This window comes from Macrobrachium rosenbergii, chromosome 9, assembly GCF_040412425.1.
Source record: "Macrobrachium rosenbergii isolate ZJJX-2024 chromosome 9, ASM4041242v1, whole genome shotgun sequence".
Classification (NCBI taxonomy): Eukaryota; Metazoa; Arthropoda; class Malacostraca; order Decapoda; family Palaemonidae; genus Macrobrachium; species Macrobrachium rosenbergii.
In genome coordinates, this window is record NC_089749.1 from 46,258,309 (window position 1) to 46,266,651 (window position 8,343).

At 39.2% G+C, this 8,343-nt stretch overlaps 1 non-coding gene across 1 annotated transcript; it reads right to left on the reverse strand.

Moving 5' to 3' along the window:
- Positions 1 to 7,699: 7,699 nt before the first annotated feature.
- Positions 7,700 to 7,783, reverse strand: TRNAL-CAG (transfer RNA leucine (anticodon CAG)). The gene has a single exon. It is a non-coding gene; the product is annotated as a tRNA-Leu (tRNA).
- Between the last annotated feature and the right edge of the window lie 560 nt (positions 7,784 to 8,343).

Consider the following 8,343-nt stretch of genomic DNA (forward strand, 5'->3'; position numbering starts at 1 on the left):
TTTCATATTGTCTCTTCTCCGCCTTTCTCTCAACCTCCCACCCTCTTTCTCTCCTCCCTGTCTCTGTCTCTGCAATGTGACCTTGTCCAGAGAATACGCTCAATTTTACCTGGCGGCCTTGAATCCCAGACGGTCACTTGTCTGCAGCACTTTTTAAAGTGGGAAATGGAGTCGACCATTCATGCCTCTCGCTCGTGAATGTGTCTTCTTGCTCTTAACAACTACTTTTTCTGCTTATTATTTTGTTTTGTTTGTCGAGTGCGTGGACAGGGAACCTAATGACCTTACCTAGCCCTTAAAGCAGCGTTACCCATCTCAAAAAGGCAGCCCGTAGCAGCCTCTCTCTGGCAGCAGTGTCAAGTAAATACGAAGCCAGGTCTGATGTGCTTGGACGTCACGGCTGAGATACTATGATATCAAAGCTAGATATGCTATGACGTCACTGTTTGTAGTGCGGTGAAATCTCTGCTTACGATACTGTGATTTCTTCACTGAAATGGTGTGATGTCCCCGCATAAAAAATACGGTGACGTCATGATTTCAAATTATGTGACATGATATATTCTGATGTCACGTCTTGAACTGCTATGAAGTCAAGTCGGAAACGCTGCGATGTTATTTCTTCAAATGATGTCATTTAAAAATTATGATACAAAGTGACGTTATTTATTGAAACGCCATGTTGTCGAAGTTGAAAAACTGAGAGGCAATTAAATGACACACTACTTGTCACTCGAAATACTCTGACATCCAAGTGTTGAAAGCTGCAACGTTAATTCTTGAAATGCTGCGATGTCAAAGTCAGAACTGCTGTGACCTCATTCCATGAAATTCTGTGAAGCCATTTTACTTTTCCAGAGCAATTTCATCTTTCATCTCAAGTATTACTTCCACTTACTGTGAAAGTAATACTTATGATATCAACACGGCCCTTATGATATAATTAGAATGACTTCAGCTATGTTCTTCCGAAATAATAAAAAGAATTTTAATCACAATTGTTATCATGACCCCCATCAATCTAATATCAGTTTTTACATAAAAATATCAATAACAATCGATTCATCATCGTCATCAATAGATTTGTCAGTGGCAACTGGTCTGTGGCCATTTTCAACACTCCAATATAAACGTGTTTAATGAATATGTTCATAGCTATTACTTGTAAACTCATCTTCGAATTTCAGATGTCCTTATTCACTAATTTATTCATTGTTGTCCTCTTCCTCCTCCTCCTCCTCCTCCTCCTCCCCAACCCCATCCCCCTTATGCCATGAATCAAAGAGCCAATTAAGGGTGAACATAAATTGTCATTAAGGTGTTTACTAATTAATTTATGCAGCCTAAGAATAGATTAATGACCGACTTGTTTAGGAGCAAGCGGGGAAAAGAAAGTTGCTGGAAATGTGATGGATGCGAGAAATGGGAATTAGTGCGCAGGAGAGCTGAAGAGGGGCGATAAATAAGTAATTAGAAGGGGAAACACATGAACAAAGCAGATACCAATAAACGAGAGAGAGAGAGAGAGAGAGAGAGAGCTATTCACAAGTTCTCAGTATTATAATGTCTTACATATTAGTTCGACATTATCACGTTCTTATCATGTCCTAAGATGCTGACTTATGACACACGAAGCACCCACAAATTTTCACTCACTCTCTCTCTCTCTCTCTGTCTCTTTATACACACATACAAATGCATATATATTGTGTATATATATATATATATATATTATATATATATATATATATATATATATATATATATATATATATATATATATATATATATATATATATATATATATATATATATATATATATAAGAGAGAGAAATTAACAAACACCACTTTCCCGTTGTCCGAATTACTATTCACTATGCAGAAGGCGAAGGGACGAGCAACCTAATAACCTAAACTAGCAAAGGACAGGAGATTATAAGAATCTGAGAATACAGAAGTTGGAATAAAATTCCAGAGGTTTGGCACCAGAGATTAAAAATTAGACCATCAATCTTAGTGTATCGCTTTGTTCCTCCCGACCCATTTTTTTTCCTATTAAAGAGAACAAGGGAATTTTTCCGCTTTATATGAAACAAAGAAAAAGGATTTTATTCTCTGGCTTCAGGTTCCCAATCCTACAGTCCGTGAGTCTCGTCTTTTCTAAAAGACAATAGTTAAGAGAATGAGTGGTTATACTTCCTGGAACTATAATAGCTTAAGTATAACACAAGCAGAAAAAACGAACAACAAAAGCAAAAGAAGAGTAATAATGATTGCTCCTCATGCAATTCGGGAATAAAGGATATTTTTTTATCATCAGTAGTATTATTATTGGTAAAGAAATCCACAATGGTGTAAATGTACACACACACACACACACACACACACACACACACACACACACACACATACATATATATATATATATATATAATTATAAATATATAAACAAAACTAGAGCTATCGAGAATTAAATTTAGAAAACAACGCAGAACTGTAATTTAGAAACAACGAGAACTGTAGAGAGAGAGAGAGAGAGAGAGAGAGAGAGAGAGAGAGAGAGAGAGAGAGAAATTAAATGGAATGGAAGATGGGTGGAGCAGAAATGAGGAAAATATGAGACCAACAGTTTCAATGGAATGAGAATATGTAAATGGAATTTGGAATTAGAAAACAAAAAAAGAGGTTTATAAGCATTGTAAAACAGAACTGTGGTATAAATGTCTTGATTTATAATTATCATGTTTCCAATATCAGGTCAGTGGAGGTAGGGTCGAATGACTGATAAATCATGACCCTTAAAAGAAGAAACAATGCTGAAAACCCATGATACAAAGCATTAATTTTCTAGTGCGCATAGAATTCTTGTTATTATTTTCTCCTCGTTCGAAATTGTTAAATAGAGTGACGTTCTCTTTCGTTACTATCATAATCTACGGGTGTAATTTTGTTCATGGGTCACTTTTTGCAGGTAGAATACCCACTTTTCATTACAATTCGTTTGTTTTCTTTTCAACAGATTTCATGGCTCGTTACTTACACGACTCTCTCTCTCTCTCTCTCTCTCTCTCTCTCTCTCTCTCTCTCTCTCTCTCTCTCTCTCTCTTCAGCATCGAGAGACAGCCCTCTACTGCAGCACTCTCTGTTCCTCTTAGAGAGAAAAAACTTTTTTTTCGCTCCTTCAACCACACGGCCCGTAAAGGGGTCGCACAACCTTCCCTTAAAAGTGGCACTCTTCTCGTCATGTCTGGTTGGCACTGAAAGCAGGAGGAGGAGGAGGAGGAGGAGGAGGAGGAGGAGGAGGAGGAGGAATAAGTTACAAGGGAATAGGGAGGAAGTGGTGTTGGGAAGAGGGGGACTTCGTTGTGAGGAAAAAAGGAGAGTTCCAGTGGGGAAGAACAAGTTGCGAGGGGAAGACCTGGTGATGAGGGAATGGTAGCTGGGGAAGAAAGAAAGCCCCAAGCACTGGGAGAACGGGAGACAATGGGAAGACCCGAAGGACGACATAGTGAGGGAAGGAAAAACGGGTGAATATACTGTTATGGTGGAAAATTATCGAGGGGGAATAGAGGGAAGATATCCTGGTTGATGAGGAGGAAAACAGAAAGAAGAGAGGAAAGAAGACCTCAGGATGAGGGGAAGGAAGACAAGTGAGAAGACGGGGGAGGGAACCTAGCTGTGAGAGAAGGAGCGACGGCAGCGCGAGAGGGGAGGCTAAATAATGAGGGGAGAAGGGCGAGGAAAGAGGGGGAAGATCAACTATGGGTGAGGGGAAGAAAGAGAATACCTAGAGGCAAGAGATGGAATAAGAAGTTGGGAGAAAGACAGACCGGGGGGAAAGAAAAGGAGGACTTGCGGGTGAGGGGAACAGATACTAAGGGGAAGAACTAGAGGTAAGGGAGAAGGGCGGGGGTGGGGGGAGAGAGAGAGGAAGACGATGCCATAGTTGATTCTTCTTCACACACTGAACGCCCCTAAAACGACGCCGAAGCGAGAGACTGATTTGTCATTTAGACATTTTAGTAGGCATAAAACCCTCCTTGGGCGTACACTAGGACGGTAAGAGAATAGCCGAGGGATGCTGGCCCCATTGGGGGGTGGGGATGAGGGGTGGGGTTTGGGGATTCGAGGAATGCTCATTGAACTGGGAAGGGGAGGGGAGGCGGAGGGGAATAAGGGATGCCCCGGCCCCTCACGGATACCACTCCGCACTTTTTGGGTATGAGGAAGAAAAGATGGTGGAGGAGAGGAAAATAGAGGAAGAAAAGGAGAGGTAAGGAGCAGGAGGAAAGTGGACAGAGATAAAAATCGCGAAGAAAGGTAGATAAACTAAAAGTAATAGGAGAGTTAAAAGGAGGAAGAAAAAGAGTGAAAGTCATACATGAAACAGGTACAAGAAAGAAACAGAAGGCAAAGATGAACGAAAAACGAGAACTGGAGGAGAGAGAAATATGAATGAAGAATGTTGAGGAGCGGTGAAAACTTTCTCTCTCCAGAAGAGTATCCTCGGAATGAGGGAGAGGTGGACGATATCCTAGACGGCCCGAGCGAGGCGAGACACATTTCACGGGGAATAGACTCCCTCCCACAGGAGAAGAACGGCCGCCTGATCTCTTTTAAGTGTTCCGGGGGACGTGGCCGACACCAGCGTGGTGTGAATTTTACGGCTCTTGAGGACCACAAGAGGCATAATAAAAGAAACAGTGAATAGAGATATAAGTAACGACGGTTGGGGTTGGGGTTGGGGCTAAACATGTGTATGTAAGGACATAATAATCCTTTTTATTTTATTACCACGAAAGGTTTTATTTTATCTAGTTGAGGTTGTTGGAATGTATGGTAGAGGCTAGTAATAGTCTTTGGCATCTGTGCACTTTTCGCTCCTATCATCAGGTCATATCTCTCTTTCTCCACTATATCTATCTATCTATCTATCTATCTATCTATCTATATATATATATATATATATATATATATATATATATATATATATATATATGTGTGTGTGTGTGTGTGTGTGTGTGTATGTATGTATATATACACATATAAATATAAATTTATTTATTTATTTGTGTGAGAGCGTAACCACCAGACTCGTCTCAACAGCGAGTTTGTAGATCGTGGTAACCTGCAACCAGGATGGAGATGGGCATGGGGTTTGCAACCGCATTCCATAATGTTTACCGAAAACCAGCAAGCTAACACTTTCTATGGGAAAAAGGAGTAATATTGAATATATAAATATATATATATATATATATATATATATATATATATATATATATAGAGAGAGAGAGAGAGAGAGAGAGAGAGAGAGAGAGAGAGAGAGAGAGAGAGCTGTTGAAAGTATACATTACATAACAGGGTTAAATTCTTGCTCCCCACTCTACAGTTTTCCCTCACTTGCTTTCAGCGTTAAAAAAAGCATACAGCTGACAAATTGAAGATGATTATACGTTGTTCCAAAGAGAATTTCACTTCTTTATGAGTACATAGAAATTACTAGATATCACTATTTCTTCTCGAATTTTATATCTGCTACGTATTTGTATGGGGGATAATGGCAATATTTTTTACCGTTTCTCTTTTACGTTCGGGATATAACATTTTCGTCAATTTCGCACGCAATTTGGGATACCTGTATCATTGTTAATTAAATTGTACTGATTTCGATTGTTATCTATACCGGGTATTCCTCTGTTAATTCTAATTATTTATTACCATTATTATAGTTATCATTGGTGATGAGCAGTGATAATCAAATCACCCAACACACGCGAAATGAAGGTCAAGGTTTTAAGAAAAAAAAAAAAAAATCCGGGAATATCTTGTGACCGCCATCAAATCTTAGCGTCATGATGGAAGAACTCATAAAATCCACATTTGACCCACTTGCCACTAATCGCATAATGACTTAACCTCCTCGGGCCCGCGTTAAGTTAAAAGGGGGTACGAAGGAATTGGCAACCACACCCAGCATCTTCAGATAGAAGAGTAATAAAACTGACCACATACATAAAAATTGGTTAATACTTACGATTGTTTTTCGCTTCTGAGACAGTCCAGGTGATTCCACCCGTATACTATGTTCGGATAAAGTGGTTATGTTACTCTAGTGTTCAAATGTGATACTGGTTTAAAAATTCTTCTTAACAAAAAAGTAATGAATGAATTAATCAATTAATGAAATGAGCAATTTCACCTTACCAAAAATAATAGCTACAACGCTTAAATGCAAAGGCTAAATGGCCCATGAGTCTAGAAAGCTTACCTTTTGAATTCTTATGACTTCATTGCTAACACATTTTTATAAGAGCGGCTGCAAATGCGCATGCAAATGACTCTGAACTATACTGTGTACTAAAAAGGGCGTGAGAAAAGTAGCAGCAAAACTTAAGCATCAAATTTTTAAAAAGTTTTGACGTAAAACATGGATACGTATCACACAATCCGGAGTTAAAAACAATCTAACTTGCAAGCAAGATTCCTAATAAGGTTATATAACTGTTGTTGATGGTATCTTGCTTTAGGAAGTGGCTTAGTCACAGCTGTACGAGTATCTCGTTTTTCGCTTTTGGTGGATTGAATCTTCCAATTTCATTTCAATGATTTCGACACTTGCATGTAGAAGGGTGGTTACGAACCCCTGTTGTTATGATTGTAATACTACAATAAATTACGAAGCCCTATTGTTATTAGGATTGCAATACTGCAGTACCATAATAAGTTACGAACCCAGTTGTTATTAGGATTGCAATACTGAAATACCACAATAAGTTACGAACCCCTGTTGATATTAGGATTGCAATACTGCAATACCACAATAAGTTACGAACCCCAGTTGTTATTAGGGTTGCAATATTACAATACCATGATAAGTTACGAACCCCTGTTGTTATTAGGATTGCAATACTACAACACATTAAGTTGCGAACCCCTGTTGTTATTAGGATTGCATTACTGCAATACCACAAGAAGTTGCGAACACCTGTTATTAGAATTGCAACACTGCAATACCACACTAAGTTACTAAACCTTGTTATTAGGATTGCAATACTGCAATACCACGTTAAGTTACGAACCCCTGTTATTAGGATAGCAATATTGCAATACCATACTAACTTACAAACCCGTTGTCATTAGGATTGCACTACTGCAATACAACACTAAGTTGCGAACCCCTGTTGTTATTAGGATTGCACTAGTGCAATACAACACTAAGTTGCGAACCCCTGTTGTTAATAGGATTGCACTACTTCAATACAACACTAAGTTGCGACCGCCTGTTGTTATTAGGATTGCACTAGTGCAATACAACACTAAGTTGCGAACCCCTGTTGTTATTAGGATAGCACTACTGCAATACCTCATAGGTTACGAAACCCTGTTGTTATTAGGATTGCACTACTGCAATACCTCATAGGTTACGAAACCCTGTTGTTATTAGGATTGCAATACCAAAGTCGGTTACGAACCACTGGTGCTATTCGGATTGTTATACAGCAATGACCAAAGTTTCCTGCTAAAAACGTAACTGAAATTTGAACAAGATAACATCTAAACTCTTAGTTTTCCCTGCCCACACCACGCGCGGTACCCACCGATCATTAAGCGGTCTCCAACTCGAAAACTGAACACGGGCAAGCAAGTCTCACTCCTACCCACTTTCACGCAACGATCTGCATCTCGAAAATTTCGTGTCAGGAGTGGGATTCGAACCCACGCCCGGAAGACCGGACTGCGACCTGAACGCAGCGCCTTGGACCGCTCGGCCATCCTGACTTGAAATTCCAAGGCTGCGCCGTAGCCATAAGTATCGAGGCCAGCCCGGCAAGCATATTTCAAGTCTACAGTAGTCTACAGCATCACAGCCTTATCTGATCAGATTAGTTGGAGAAAAACGTCAAATACAAGCTCTATTGATTTTCGTCTATAGTGCGTTGTTACTTCTCTTCATATTACATTTAATCATGGGCAATCTGTCGTGAGCAAGCCTGCCTGCTTTTCAAGTTAATGTCCTTATGAGGTTGTTCGACATGACTGTGTGCGCGTTATGAATAAAAACAATAATAATGACCTTGTGGTAACAGTGCAATGTGAGGAAAAGACAATATTTTCATTTAAATGACAAAAGTTTATCTACAATATGCGCAAATGACGAATACAACACAAAATAAGCTCTATATGTACACGCAAATGACGAATACAACACAAAATAAGCTCTATATGTACACACATATATATATATATATCATATATATATCCGATCCTCATTATTATAAAGATATCAATCAAATCAAGACCACAATACTTCCAAAATCACACTTTAACTTGGCAATAAA